Source organism: Pseudorca crassidens, chromosome 7, assembly GCF_039906515.1.
Source record: "Pseudorca crassidens isolate mPseCra1 chromosome 7, mPseCra1.hap1, whole genome shotgun sequence".
In the NCBI taxonomy this organism is placed as follows: Eukaryota; Metazoa; Chordata; class Mammalia; order Artiodactyla; family Delphinidae; genus Pseudorca; species Pseudorca crassidens.
Window position 1 is genome coordinate 48,419,847 of NC_090302.1, and position 15,776 is coordinate 48,435,622.

The 15,776-nt window shown below is 38.1% G+C and overlaps 1 protein-coding gene across 7 annotated transcripts in view; it reads left to right on the plus strand.

Moving 5' to 3' along the window:
• The window catches only part of TRPM3 (transient receptor potential cation channel subfamily M member 3), a 519,386-nt gene that overhangs the window by 65,952 nt on the left and 437,658 nt on the right, over positions 1–15,776 (plus strand). The gene's annotated exons all lie outside the window — the stretch shown is intronic.

The window sequence follows — 15,776 nt, forward strand, 5'->3', positions numbered from 1 at the left end:
CACCAAAACTGTGTTCTTCAGTAATCCATGGTGACAGTAAAAAGAAACAGCCAAACAACATATTGGCCTCAATATTCGGAGCACATTTGGAATGCAGAGTAAGACTGAACAATCCTCCATTTCCCTTTCTCTCTTCTTTTGTGTAGTATAGTCTGAGCAGGTATGTGGGTGAGGCAGTGTGCTCCCCCCAGGTGGGGGAGGGACACTAGGCTTGGGACTCAGAATACTTGTGCTCGGGTGTCAGCTCCATAACTGACTACCTGTGTATCTTTGGATACATGGCTTCCCAGCTTCCTGATCTTCATAATGGAGGAGAATGATGTTATCGACCTCACAGCAGTGTTGAAATGAGATAATGAATTTAGTAATGCATTTTGTAAACTGCAAAGCACTTAAACACATTTTAGAGTCTTAGTAGGGATGCTCAAAGACATGCTGAATGAATGCCAATCAGTTAAGCAGTAAAGGCTAAGATCACCATCCTAGTAGATTCTTTATAGTATAATACTTTGTTCAAAGAAAATCTTATTATGGAAAGCCAAGTTTTTGCTGTCTGCCATGGCAGGAGCTTCAGGACTCATCTGAGAAACACTTCCATTTCTGTCAGCAGCATTGTGCCTTATCCCCGTCCTACCGAAAGGTACAAATTGTACTTTTTTCTATTTATTTTTTAATTTATCTGTTACCAAGGTGTATCTGAGACCTACATGAGTCTCACAAAAAATAATTGATGAATCTAATTGATGTGCCTAAATATTAGTTGAGAGCTTGCTGTACAGCAAAGTGAATCAGCTATACATATACATATATCCACTCTTTTTTAGATTCTATTCCCATATAGGTCATTACAGAGTATTGAGTAGAGTCCGTGCTAAACAGTAGGTCCTTATTAGTTATCTGTTTTGTATATATTAGTGTGTATATTTCAATCCCAATCTCCCAGTTTATCCCTCCACCCCCTTTCCCCCTTGGCCATGCTTGTTTTCTACATCTGTGAGTCTATTTCTGTGTTGTAAATAGGTTCATTTGTACCATTTTTTTTGGATTCCACATATAAACGATGTCATATATTTGTCTTTCTCTGTCTGACTTACTTCACTCAGTATGACAATCTCTAGGTCCATCCATGATGCTGCAAATGGCATTATTTCACTCTTTTTATGGCTGAGTAATATTCCATTGTATATGAGCTCTACTCGCTTAACAAATTTTAAGTGTACAATACATTATTGTTGACTCTAGGTACAGTGTTGTACAGAAGATCTGAAGGGAAGTTATTATTAACCCCTGGGTCACAGATAAGGGAACTGAGTCTCAGAGAGTGAGATAATTTTCCCAGACTCACACAGCTGGAAAGTGGGGGAAATGGGATTTTTTAACCTGGGCTGTTGGAACTCTAGAACCTATCCTCTTTTCCATTACACCACAGTGCCACCTCTGCCTTCAAAGAGCGACAGTTCAGCTGGGCAGATACAATCTACCTATAATGACCAGGAAAAGTAGAACTGGCTAAGGGCCAGTCGCTTCAAGGACCCTCTCATTTGGCCACTTCTTCCCTTCCTCCCTCAAACCCAGGTAATACATATGCCTCCTTACTGGCTTGGGCTCCTTGGGGCCACCCTTTCCTTTTTCCTCTCATGAACCAAGTAAAAGTTGGTTAACTTGGTTTCTGCATATAAAATGATGTTTTTAGAAACTAAAACTCACATTTCAGATTGGGACATGACACAGCATCATTTTACAGAGTTTTCTCGTGCCCTGAAAGATGAGTACTTAACTCTGGTTATGACTGAGCATTTTGGCTGACGTGGCTGTCATTGGGTACAAGACAGGAGCTACGTGCCTGGAGGAGGATCGAGTCATTAAGGCAGGTCAGCATAGCCTCGGAGGGAGGGAGCCAAGGTGTGCCTTGTGATAAAAAGGATAAGTGAGATGGAGTCATTGACAACGACTGTGACACAAAAGCAAGAATGGTGCTAAAAGTGTTAGTGCAGCAAAGATGTGGTAAAGAAAGTGAGGGTCTTCAGCCTGCTCTGGGGAAAGACTCATTTATTGTTATTTCCCTGGAAGTAAAAGATCATGTCAAAGCTATTTTATTTTATAAAATGGCATTGAATAATATGGATTTGAAGGAAATGAGTAATTTTCATCTGATTTCATCTCATAATGGCTAGCGTGGGCCAGAATGGAGCCATAGCTCAGGGTCCTGATGAAAAATCATATGTCTCCTTCACATTAGCAGTGAGGGATTTTCAGTCCCTTTCGTTACTTAATGCCCCAAGGAAATCTGTCTTGACATTCCTCTCACAGCAGCATCAAAGTGAGATTTTTGCTGTCTGTGGCCGTCTCAAAAATTGGCCACTGCTTTTCAGTCACCCAGTTTCTGTGCGTGGGTGTGACTGCCTGCAGTTGTCCATCCCTGCCCCAGTGCAAGGCTCAGATTCTAACCCATACCTAAAACACGGTAGATTCATGTCACAGAATTGAATGAGGTGAGGAAGACAAGGCTCTCCCCGCTGGCTGGAGCCATAAAGTACCTGGAGAGGAAACAGAACCCGAAGGGAATTGTCCTGATTTTATGGTAGGTGAGAACCATAGTATTGTTGCTGAAAGCACACTCTGACAAGCATTCCTGCTTGGGGAAGGTTCGGTACTTCATGGATGGCTAGTGAGTAAACTGTCCCCAAAGATATAAAGATCTGAGGCCAGTAGGCCTGCCCCTAAATGGAAGCTGACCTTCTGGGCAGTTGAGGCTAGAGGAATTACTTAGTTCTTTGGCATAAAGTGAGATAGGTAATTCAATAACTAAATGCTCTAAAAAGTTAAAAGATAGTTTTAGCCATTCTTTCATTTAACAAATATACTGAGCACCTATTCTGAGCAGAACACAGTCTAGGCTCTGTTGCGGATGGGGTAATGAAAATACTACTCCTCACATTTCAAAAAAAGTGTCAGTAACATATTAGATTAAATATCTATACTAAAGTTGAATGATGAGATGGCAAGAGTAGAAAATACGAAATCATTTATTCACTCAACAAATACTTACTAAGCACATAACCGTGTTCCAGGCACTCCACAAAGCATTGGTGAATCATTGGTGAATGAAAGTCAGATTCTCTGCCCTTGACACCCTTTTGTTCTGGAGGAATGCAACCAGTAGGCTTCCATTTTGAAAGCAATGATTTTCTCTGGTGATTGAATATCTGTAAACTTGCAGTTGTATAGTTTGTCTGTGGGGCAGATTTAGCCACTGTCAGCTTTCACTGATCATGAAAGAATGAGTTTTTTGCATGTGGTGAACCAGAAGACCAGGTCCTGTCTTCTCCAGATACTCTTCAAGTGAAATAATCAGATGAGCAAGGTGTTGACTTATCCAGAGGATAGCCAGAATTGCAGGAGTTTGGGACAGCCTCCTTTGTATCAGAAGATTTCAGCCCCTACACAAAATCAAGCTACTGATTGAATTCTTTCCAACATTATTTGTGCTGTGCCTAGGTTCTTAATGGTGGATCCTGATTCTGGGGCATTCAGGTAAAGTGTATCATAAGGCTTTCAGGAAAAAAAAAAAAAATTAAAATGTTTTTACCTGATGATCAGTTCAGGCTAGAACATTTGAATGTTTAGAAGAAAACCAACAAAAACTGGAATAATAGAAAAATAATTGAAAGTCCATGAATGATTAAAGATTATACCATATTTATACATCTGTATAATCAGTATATAGTAATTCCTATTAATCTCTAATGATCTTGGTTCTAAATTGCCAGAAGATACCCACATATGAACTTTTATCTTGGGTTAATTTGGGACCCTCTTCATCTATTGGAAAAGCATTTCATTAAATGGATTTTACACACACACACACACACACACACACAGATTTCTTTCCCTACAAGAACAGTTTTGAGGAATTCATTATCCTTAAACACTGCAAATGCAGCTTGCATTTGGCCTTTAAAATATTCCAAGGGGCAGTTCTTAGGGATTACAAGGGTAAGCCTATTTTGGCATGTGTGTGAAAGTCATGTGGTATTTGGTGCTTATTAATTTAAAGTATTATTATAGCCACAGGACCTATAATACTTATAAAGTATTATAAGTAAATGTCATGGCATTTAGGAAAAAAAATGGACCACAACTCTGAAATATCAAAGACCAGATAGAATATTAACTCTATTCCATTCTGATCAGTTTTTTATTCTGTGCCCCCAGGCAAAATATCTGTTCGATATATATGTTGCTCTAGCAACACTTTCAAGTCGTGGTAAACCTATTTTAAATTATGAGTCTGAGAGTTGTATGTGTAGTTAATTTTCTTTTTCCCACCTTGCTTGGATTGCTAAGAAAATCCCTCCAAAAACAAAACAAACAAAAAAACCATGTTTCACAAAGTGGGAATAGGGAAGAGGCGTGGTTGGAGGAGGATAGAGCTGGAAACAGGCAACAAATAACTGATAGTCTGAGAAATCCTCAGGAGAGGGGACTGTGGAGCAGATAACATTATTTGGATGCTTGAAAGAGAAGGGCCCTTTTTGCCATTTTATGGGCCAGCTAATTTATTTTTTCCATTTCTAAGGTACTGAATATTAGAATTGCCAGTTTCTTATTTAAAAGATCACAAAATATCAAATTGCAGAGGGTCAGTCATGTAGTGTTTCCCAACATGAGTTCCTCAGAAATGCTGTTCTTACAAGATGCTCTATGATAGAAGAATGTCTGGTCACATAAGTGTAGGAAATACCACAAGCTGCAGATTCTCCTGGAAAGTCATACATTAGTAAATGAAAGATTTAAGAAGTGGTACAATAAAGAATCCTTTTCATTTTTATGTGTCAGATTTTCTTCAATTATTTGACCATAGAACCCCCAATTTAAATAGCAAGCAGTTACTCATGTTACTCAGAACTAATGTTGCGCAAAGTATGCTAAATTCTATGGGAAGCACCCCTGTCAAGTATTCTTCCCTAAGAGTCCCTTAGCCTGCAGTTAGCACTCTCCACAATTGAAAACAAATCCACATTACTTCCTTAGAGCTCTGCTGGAGGATACTCTAGTCTTTGTTTCTCTAGGTCATAAGACTTCTTGTCTGCTTGCTTTATGCCTTTTCTGTTCCTCCACCTTCCTCTTTGGTTGCTTCTTTTATAAGACCCATCAGTCATCTCATGGGCAAATTTTACACAGAATTTATTCAATTCAAAAATATTTATTAAGCATCTGTAGCGTGACAAATTGTGCACTAGGAACTCAGATACTCAGGTGAGAAAGAAAAACTTAGAGACCAGCTCAGTACCTGTCTTTAAGGAGTTTACAGTCGAGCGAAGAAGAGAAGCCATTGTACACATTATCATAATAACTTACAGATGTGTCACCTGCGATAAGAAGGGTATAAAGAAGGTGAAAATAGAGGAAAGATAATGTCCTAATGGGGGCTACCTAAGAAGGAAACATGGAGGATAACTGAAATGGTATTCTAGGTTGAGTGAAAGCATTAAAAAATAAAATTACAGAAATATTCAAAATAGTGATGAAGCTCAGAGAGTCTTTAATGGAGAGTCTCCCAACTTGGCTAGACTATAACAGGGAGCAGTATGAACTAAGCCTGGAAAGGAAGTTTGGAGTTATATAATGTAGTAGATAATCTCATGTGTCAAGCTAATGAATGAAGATTTTATATGTGAGGTAGTGGCAAGTATTAGAGAATCATTGTATGTCTTTATAATGATACAATCAAAACCTTGAGATTAACTTAGTAGCAATTACTAGAAAAAACTCAGGTGAAAGATGACTAGAGGCTGGGTCTACTGAGAAGTTGATGGAAATGCAAATAATATAAACAGACTCAACAAGACTTGGCAAGTAATCAGTTATGGAGTGACTGAAAAACAAGGATGAGTCTGAGTCTCTGAGCCTTCTTGTCAGAGTCTGGGGAGAGAAATAGGAAAGCTGAAGAGCAGGGGCTTTTGGGGGTGGTAAGGACTGGGTGTTTGGGTTTTGATGTGTTCCTTATAAGAAGCCATGGGGCACAGGGATGGCATTTCTAATCAAGCAATTGGAAAGGTAAACTTGGAGACTCTGTTAAGATTGCATAAAAGACAAAATTTTTAAAGTCCTGTGGCTAAAATGAATGATTGAGATCATAGCGATGCATCAGATTCTCATGGAAGGAAGTATGAAGTGAAAGGAGGCAAGGTTTAACTATGGAAAACTCCAGATAATAGGGAAAAATGTCACTGAAAGAGATAAAGGAATTGTGTGAGGTAAAAAGAGAATTAGTCAGGGTAATACAACCACAGAAAGCAAGGGAGGAGAAAGTCTCAAGCAGTGAAGTGAAATGGTACAGGGATAAAGAAGGATCAGGGCTAGGGTAAGACCCCTAGATTTGGTGAATTAGAGGTCCTTACTGAACTTTGAGAGAGTGGTTCCAAGAGGGCAGTGTTGTGACTATGGTGTGCGTTGGAATCTCTTGAAATGCTGGTTACAGCAGAGATGGCTGTTCAGTTCTCTTCCCTAACCACTCTCTGCCAAAATTTCGATTTTGTAGATCTACGGTGAGCCCGGAAATTTCCACTTCTAACAGATTTCCAGCTGATGCTGGTGCAGATGTGCTAGTCCAGGAACCATACGTCAAGAATCACTGTAATAGAGTGATGGAAGATTGTAACAGATGCAAGAGAATAAGGGAATAAAAGATAATCTAGATGTCTATGTGGCAAATGGAGGCAAGTTCAGAATACTTGCCTATGAAAAGAAGATGGGGAAGGGCAGTAGACTGTGGGCTAAATTTTCCTCCCATAGCACCCAGCACGGTAGCTTATATATATTAGGTTCTCAGGGACTAGCTATACACTGAAGATAACCAATAGCCATTTCTTTCTCCTTGCTCTAGTAGCAAAGACTTCTTAAATGTAGCCTTACGTGTAGTCACCTCTTCTAAACTCCTCCATCTCTTCTTGCCAGAAACTGCCCCCGAATTCCATCTTATGTCCAAAATATACCAGTTGTGTGACAATCACCTCAACTACCAAAGTTGGGGGATAGCTAGGTTTGAGGCTGTCTGCAAAGAGTTTAGCTATTAAAAGATAAGGAGAATATGTCAGATATCACTTTAGCCTTGAAAATGCCGCAGTGTGTGCATCCTTACATTTATGTGCTTAAAAGCTCAAGATCTGTTTTGCAGAGATATCAAATTTTCTGTTTCTCAGAAAACTGCAAGAACTTGGCAGAAAGCCTGTGCTTTGGACCAAATGCAGTCATGCTCGTGTGTAATCCCAAGAAATAAGAATGCAACTTTCGTAGTTTAGAAAAGTCATTTCAAAGTCTGTGTAGTGGTTTCCTTCATGACACGATGATTTTATTACTTATAATTTAAAACACCATGGTGCTTCCTGATGAAATGTTTATGGCCCTTTGATTTTTCCCAACTGCCAGGTATGTAATGCTTACTTAAATTAAATTTTTCATCTCCTATTCAAAACCTTTTAAGGACTCTCCTCTTTGCAAAATTGACTCTTAACCTGGGTAAGAAGAGAATGAAGAGTTACACAAATGTAATCACAGGGTGTCAGAAGGCTGAAGCTTCTATTAATGATTAGAAGTCAGCTTCAGGACATCCAAAGGTCACTTAGTTTGTATGTAAATATTAGCTTAGATAGAGGAAATTGGAGGGATGAAAATTCAATACCACGAGATACTATAAGAAGAAAAGAAACAGTATAAGAGGCTTAGTGTGTCCCTGCCAGTAATCATAGGATATTTATTGAATATCTACTATTTGCTTATCATGTAAAAGAAACTGAAATGTAAGGTACATCGAGTTCTTCAAGTAAATACTATCTTTGGGCAACTAAACAAAATTACATAAAATAGCTACAATTTTTTTTAAGTGGCTGTTGAGTGGCATGGTATACATTATGTGGGGAATGCTGTATAATGCATAACAGAAGAGTAGTGACATAAATTAGCACAGTAGAGGCTGAGTTGATTAATTTCATTTAATGCAATATATCTGAAACATATTTGACCATTATACTCTCCCCCTTTTTTTTCAAATAACAACTTCAACATTCTAAGGTGTATACTTTAGGAAGTGAGAATGGAAAGGACAAAGCCAGACAAATAAAAATTTGTCTTAACTTTTGATCTTCAGTTTTCTGAGCTCTAAAATGGGAACAATAATGCCTATCTCACAGAAGATGCAGGAGTTAAATTAGATTGTGTGTGTGTGTGTGTGTGTGTGTGTGTGTGTGTGTGTGTGTGTGTAGTGGCACACTTAAATACTTTACCCTTGAATACTTCAATGTATTTTCCCCTAACAAGGGCATTCTCTTTCATAACAATAGGACAATGATCTAATTCAGGAAATTAACACAAGTACAACATTATCTAATCCACATACCTTATTCAGATTTTGCCATATTCTTCCTTCTTCCTGGGGAAGTGCCTCAGTCTTCCCTTGTCTTTCCTGACCTTGACACTTTGAAGAGTTTAGGACACTTATTTTGCTGACTCTCTCAATCTTTGATCTTGCCTGATATCTCCTTGTGATTATATGCAGGTTATACATTTTTGTCACAGAAGTGTCATTGTGTCCTTCCCTGTGCATCATATCTGGAGGCACCTGATGCCTGTTTCTCATTGCTGGTGATGTTCATTTTCATCACTAGGTTAAGGCAGTACCTACTAGGTTTCTCCTGTTTGCCTCTGCTTCACTTTGCAATTATGTAAATATCCTGTTACTAATCAAAGTTTATACTACTTGTTTTAGCATCCACTGATGACTCTTTTTAATCAGTTATAACCATGATGGCTGCCAAATGATGGCTTTTTAAAGTCCACGTCAAAAGCAATTTTAAAAAATTATGTAATCAGAGAGATGCTACTCTATGTGAATGCCTCTAGTTTACAGAATGCCACCCTGAAATAATGTTTTTTATACAGCATGAGGAAACATCCCTAACACCCAGCTGTGACTGTTAATGTTGTGGGGATAGCACTGCTGAGAAAGTCTGGGAAGTAATATCAGGCTGATGAACAGCTATGCATTTCAAAGCTTCTGTTATAGAGAAAGCTTTGTCCACTAATGTTTATCTATAAAATATATTGAGAAATATCGTGTGCTTTGAGATAAACTATTTTTATGAAGAATTCTAGCTCTGGCCACCAGGACTTGTTTCTGCTTCAAGACATAAAGAATTTTTTGTCTTTTGCTTTTACTCAAGCAATAAACTTATTTTGTAAATGACTGAAAGCAGATTAGAAGCCTTTAAAGGCTTGTTTGTAACAGCTACAGGCTTTCTCTTTCCTGCATAGGGACTCCTGCTCCCTTTTCCCCTTACTTGAAAATTATAGCAAAAAATTAATGCTCATAGTACCTGTGAGTGTATTGGAAGAGAAAAAAGTTCATCTACTTCTAAATTATTGCCCTTATAATAAAATTATCAAGTATTAGCATTTCAAATATTGTATTTTGAAATGTGATCTTTGTATACCATGAATAAAAAAGTATGACATCTATTGATCACTTATTATGCCCCAGGTACAGGATATACTAATAGTCTATATATTCTCATTTAATCCAAAACCACTCTCTGAGGTGGTATCCCCATTTACAGAAGACAAAACTGAGACAGAGAGTTAAGTGCTCTTCATTTCGTTTCCAGTGTTTGTGAGTCTTACTCATAAATCCTGAGAATTAGAACCTATCTTTGTTCATTTGTGTTAATGAGAATAGTCTTGAGATTGAGTTGACCATACCTGTGGCCCAAAGAGGCTCACTGATATTTTCTACTTTTATGGCCACATGTGGCATTTCCAGACCCAATATGTTTTCTTGAAATAGCACATTCTTTCATTCCTGGCAGTATCTAGCTAGAGACTATAGATTTACATTTTTGTAAATCGTTGATATTATTAAAGAGCATCTATTGATATTATGATTTAAAACTTTTACTTTTAAAATGTTATATACCTTTTTACCCACATATTAAATATTTGTTGAATACTTAATATGCCTGGCACTATGCTGGGCTCTTTACATGTATAACCACCCGGTTCCATACTTCCTGGAGGGTAGTTTTTAATTCTGATTCTGCACATGAGAAAGCTGTAACTTAGAGACAGAAGTATCTGCTCAAGACCAAAACACCAGAAAGTTCGGAGTCAGGATTAAATTCCATGATTGTCTGATTTCAGAGTCCACAATCCATATAGTACCCTGACGACACTGGCTTTCATAAAGGTGCAGGGATGTGTAGGTAAGAAAAAGACCAACGTTGCATGGTTGAGGTGACAGGGTTTTAACATGATGCAAGGCACATTTTCCTCTATTTCTTTTTTTTTTAAGTTTACTTCAAAATTTTTATTCCTGATTTATTAATGCAAAGTTCAAAATTATACAGAAATGAAAATATTTTAGAGGAAATTTTGGGCTGGGAATTGGGCCCATGACATTGAAGACAGTCAGATAATACTCTTCTGCCATTGCCTGATGTGTCAGTTCTGCTGAGATCCTCCAGTGGCCTCTTCTGGCAGCTTTCTGCTGTGGAACATTAGCACAAACCACGTCCTCTGCCTGGAATGTTATATACCCCCATTCTGTGACAGGCTGTCTCCTATCCCTAGGTCTCAGTGTGAATATGACTTCACCAGAAAGCTTCTCCTGACCTGTCCATGTGCCCGACTAGACTATAAGTTCCATGAGGTCAGTGACGCAACTGAAGCCCTAGTCCCTAACCCTATGCCTGGCACATAATAGCTGCTCAGTAAATGTTAAATAGATGGATGGATGGGTGGGTGAAAGAGAAAGAGGGAAATGAAAAAGACAAGGGGAAAGAGGTGGAGAGGAAAGGAAGGAGGGAGGAATATTGTTAAAGAGAAAGAGACAAGAGGGAAGGGGAGAGAGAGAGAGGAAGGCAGAGAGGGGAAGAAAGAGAAAAATTCTCATTCAGGTTATACAATAAGCATGTTGTAATGCAAAAACTTCCTGGACCTAAGGCCAGTAGAGGTGAATTCAGATGCCCCTTTGTTCACTTGTTCCATAGCATTGAATATATTATTTCCCCTCTCTGAACTTCTAATTCCTCATCAGTAAAATAAGGATTTGAACTTGAAGACAGGAGGCATCTCAGATCCCTTCAAACTCTGTCATTCTCCAGAAATGCAATTGTTAGTGGATAAGTATTCTCAAATGCCTGATATGCACTTCTCCACTTCTCCTCCAACTCCCCAAAGACTAAAACAGCCCACGGCCTTGAACAATACAAATCTGTTTGAAAACACTTTATGCTCTGTCACTCCAGCTTTTATCTCACTAAGCTGTCTAAGACTATTGAAAATTCAGTAGGGTCATTAAAATCAGCTCATCGATTTCTTTTCCCTTGTAATCTGTAAGCACTACTATATTTTGACTGAAAAAGACCGAAACAGCATGTAAAAGCATTAGCAGCAAGAATGATAGGCTGCACCATTTATTTGAATGCATGAATGTCGTTTTCTAGGACGACTGATGTTATCCAGGTTTTTCTTGATTAGGATTCTCCTGTGGCATCCATGCTTGATGGAACTGTGTAGGTGGGCAGGAGGGAAGAACAGCAGACTGGCTTGTATTAAACAAGTAGTGGGCTCTGTACATGACTGATTAGATCTGAGGTGATCCATTTCACTGAGAGGCTTCTGCATATGCCTGCCACATCATACCAATGTTCTGCAGGCTGCTAGCTGAGAAATGAGGTAAACCACACAGTCAACTAAGGTGGGAAGACTTGAATAAGCAAGAAGTGCAGTTTTGTAACTTCATAATGGACAAGTTATGCTGAGTCAATGGGCAAGGGCCACTTTTCTGCCTGTGCACACACGCACACGTATGTGTGAGCTTGTCTCACTTGAAGCCATACATTTTATGCACACATATCACGTATATACATACAAATGTTTATGAACACATGAGACTCCACTGAGTTTTAGGAAACACTTGGATTCTACCCAGTAAAGTTAAATCCAGTCAAAACACTGGATTTGTGTTACATATTCAAACTTTAAATGTAGTATTTCCCATGATACCAAAACGTACTCTGAGGTTTAGGGGGTAGCTACTAATTGTTTAAACTAGGCTAGTCTTATATACCTAAGTATCCAAGTGTTGGATTCTCCTCACTATTGTAAGTTGAACATAATCATGATAAGACTTGAACATGGCTGGATGATCAAGATACAGTTAATTCTCAATTAACACCCCTAACAAAAAAATAAATACAGAGTTTATAGCGTACCTTTTCACGTGGGACGCTTTTTAAAGTTTTTCATTATTGCTGATGCTTCTCTTGTTGCTGCTGTCATTGGTCATGAGCTGAGTATAGCAACTCTGTCTCATATTTCTTGGTATCTCAATCATAGCTTTCTGTCATCATCGATGCTTAATAAATGCTTATAGTCATATTGTACTAGATTGTCCTAAATTTAGCATAATTTAAAAATGATCAATCTGTGTTAATTTTGAAATGTGTGTTTTCACTCATATTTGAGTGTCTATTGTCCCTCAACTCCTGTTGAACCACCTAATGACATCCCCAAGGCACAAAGGAGTTGTCAAGTTCCCCATGCTGCCATTCTTATAAGTTGCTTCATAATGGTAGGCAGCTACTTCAAACTAATGCAAACTTAGCCTTCTTTCAAAAATTCTCTTTATCTGGGCGTAGGGCCAAAAACTTCTGTTTCGAAGAGTTCCCCTCAGGCAAAGTAAATTGAGGGAGTTCCCTTGTGCATTCACCTGTTCCTTCAAAAATAGTGTGCCCAAAAAAATAAATAAATAAAATAATGTGCCAACAAATGTGTAGTGAAGCCTTTGTACTGTTAACTTTTTAGTTAATGCCCATCAAATGAAAACTAAGTAATTTAAATGAACTGGAGTCTGTGGAAAAGCCACAAGGCAGTGTAGATAATATACCCACAAATAAGTGAAATTTGGTTGCACTGAGTTTATATGGTCTTAGTAAAAACCATGTCAGGGTGCCTGAGACATAAATGCTTTCTCAAGAAAATTGAAGAGGCATAATTTACAGAGATGTGACCTGGAGGTCCCTGCTTCATGCATCCTAATTAAGTAAAGCAGTCACTGAAATTGCTTTCTGTCATCTGGATAAGAAGCAATTACAGTTACACTTCAGGTTGCTGGTTTGGTTAGGGAATAAGGTATTGTATTTAGCTGACTCCTTCAATCAGCTGAGGGTTAATAAATTAATGTCCATAGTTGTGAAAAGGTAATGTGGCAAAGAGGGAAATCTAACTTCTTAGAAGATGGAGACTTTAAAAATTCAGTCTGAAACCTCTTTCCAGATCATAAAATTAGTGTTAGTGGTTATTTTTGTTTTCTCTCTTACAGAAACTGAAAAAAAAATCCCAAAATTGTTTAAAAAATATTTCCATCACCAGGTTGAGTTTTAACATGGTATGGTATACAATAAATTCAGTTAGAATAGATTTCTGATTTTTTTTTCTTTTTTTTCTGATTTCTTTATAAAACCTCCTGTATACTTACTTATCTCTATTTAATAAATATTATAATCTGTGATCTGCTGCCAACTAGATGATGAGTTCTTCAAGTGTTGATACTGGAGTTTTTTCTTTGAGAAATCCTAATTATAGCAGGCCCGCATAAAGTTTGATGAAGGAGTAAATTTTTATACTATGTTTTATGAATTCGCAAATTTGTGTCTCCTAATGCCTGTTCTTGAAATATGCTAAGTCTCTAAAAGTAGTTTCTGGCTTCTTGTTGTTGTTGTTGTTATTAGAATATTTTCTGGAAAGATTTCAAAGTTCGCATTCATTTGTTTTTCGGTAGTTTCATCTTTCTCTTCCTGATCAGTCGGCACTCTCTGAATTGCTGGTTACTTGATGCATGCAGTTAGCTGAGTGCTTGTTAACCAAGTTTTTACTAATGAAGAAAAGCAAATGAGCTCAACTGCAAAAGCTTTTGGAATAATTCTAATTAACTTCAACAAAAGAGTTGGCCTACTAAAGGAAAGAGTGGGCTGGAATTACCAACAGGTTGAGATTAGTCCACTGTTACCAACTTCCCACTGTAAAAAATGAATAAGCACGAGGAAACTGTTAAGATATTTTGTAGCTGCTGAAACATATATCTGACCATTTTTAAATGCATGGGTGAGCTAGAGGAAGATTTAAAGTTATTTTGACTAATTTTCCAGAAACTAAATTTCCAGAATGTGTGCATGCACACACATACACAGACACACATTGAGTAGTGTGCTGATGTATGTTTAACAATGCAAAGCTCTCTGGAAAAAAATAATGATACAAATACCCTGATTTGTAGCATTGTTGATTTCCAGCATAAATTCTCCCATCATGGCCAATTTCAGCCTCCAAAGGTGATGGCACTGAGCACAGTTAGGAAGAGATGTGCACAATCAGCTCTTACACTGAAGCAAACCAGCTCAAACAAACCACTGCACACTCGGCCCCAGTATACCATTTAACTTCTAATATCTCAGATACTGAATCCTGTGAATCATATATAGAGGTGTGACCCAAAATCCAGTATGAAATATCTAAACTGGAAGAATGAAATACTCGCCTTTCTTTTCCCATGTTTCAGGCAACTAAACAGAACAATGAGGATTGCCACTTCATGGGAATAATAAGCTCATTTTGGTGAAACACATTCACTTGATAAATGATATCTGTCAGCATAAAGCCCTCACCAAACCTTCTATCATTTTGCTGATGACCCAAACTTACTGACCAAGCTGAGTGCTGACTGGATCTCTGCTATTCCAAGCAGAGCTGGGGCATGGCCACCATGAGAACCAGAAAGAGCAGCTTCAGAGTCCTGGCTTTGAAGATATTAAAGTCAGCCTCCCAGTGACCTTGCTCTCAGCCACAACCTGCTTCTTTGAACAGCTCTGTCTGTTTGGCTTCCCAGCAGTTTAGGACCCCTTCTCCTTATTTCCTGTGTTCCTTCTTGCTTCAGAGACTGCAAGCCCCAGCCTGCTTGAGATGGAGATATGGCTCGTGAATGGAGTATCAGACGGGTGCCAAAAGACTCAGATGGAAATAGGATCTGATTGTTTGACTCTGCTTAGAATCAATAATTGGCACTAAGTAAAGCAGGGAGTTTAATCAAGGTAAATGGGACGGTGATAAATAGATAGCTAAATGGAGTCCAGGAAGTAATAGAGTATAATTCCAAAAGAAAGGTTACATTTAATCCAAATAAGTAAAGTGCTTCTGAGAGGGAGGAAGTTAATAGAGGGATACACACTGAGAACCGTTGATGGTATGAATAGCTATGTACTACACAGGAGGAATCTTTATGGAAAAACTGCTATAAAACATTTAAAACACACACACTCATACACATACCCCTTGGTGTTGTGGTAGAAAAAAATAAATGCCACATTTTCAGATGTGAGGTTAATTGGACACAGGTGATTGTTGTTTCAATCTATGGGTCACACTTTTATATCATCCTTATTTAGTTAAAATGTTATTACGTTTATGGAGACTTAGAATGACTATCTTCTTATCCTCCCCCTCATTTCTGCAATCTCTTCTCTTCTTTCTCTTGTCCTATTAGCTTGTTTTACTTCTGCAATATTCAGACTGTATTTCAGTAATATGTTGAAATTAGTGGTGGGTTTATAACCTGATATTTATTTTTAAAAACCTTGGTGTTAGTAAATACATCAAGGATGGGTCCCAGTATCTTACGTCTAGGTTAATATTTAGGAAGTGTCAAATTTCATTGGTTTTCAAAT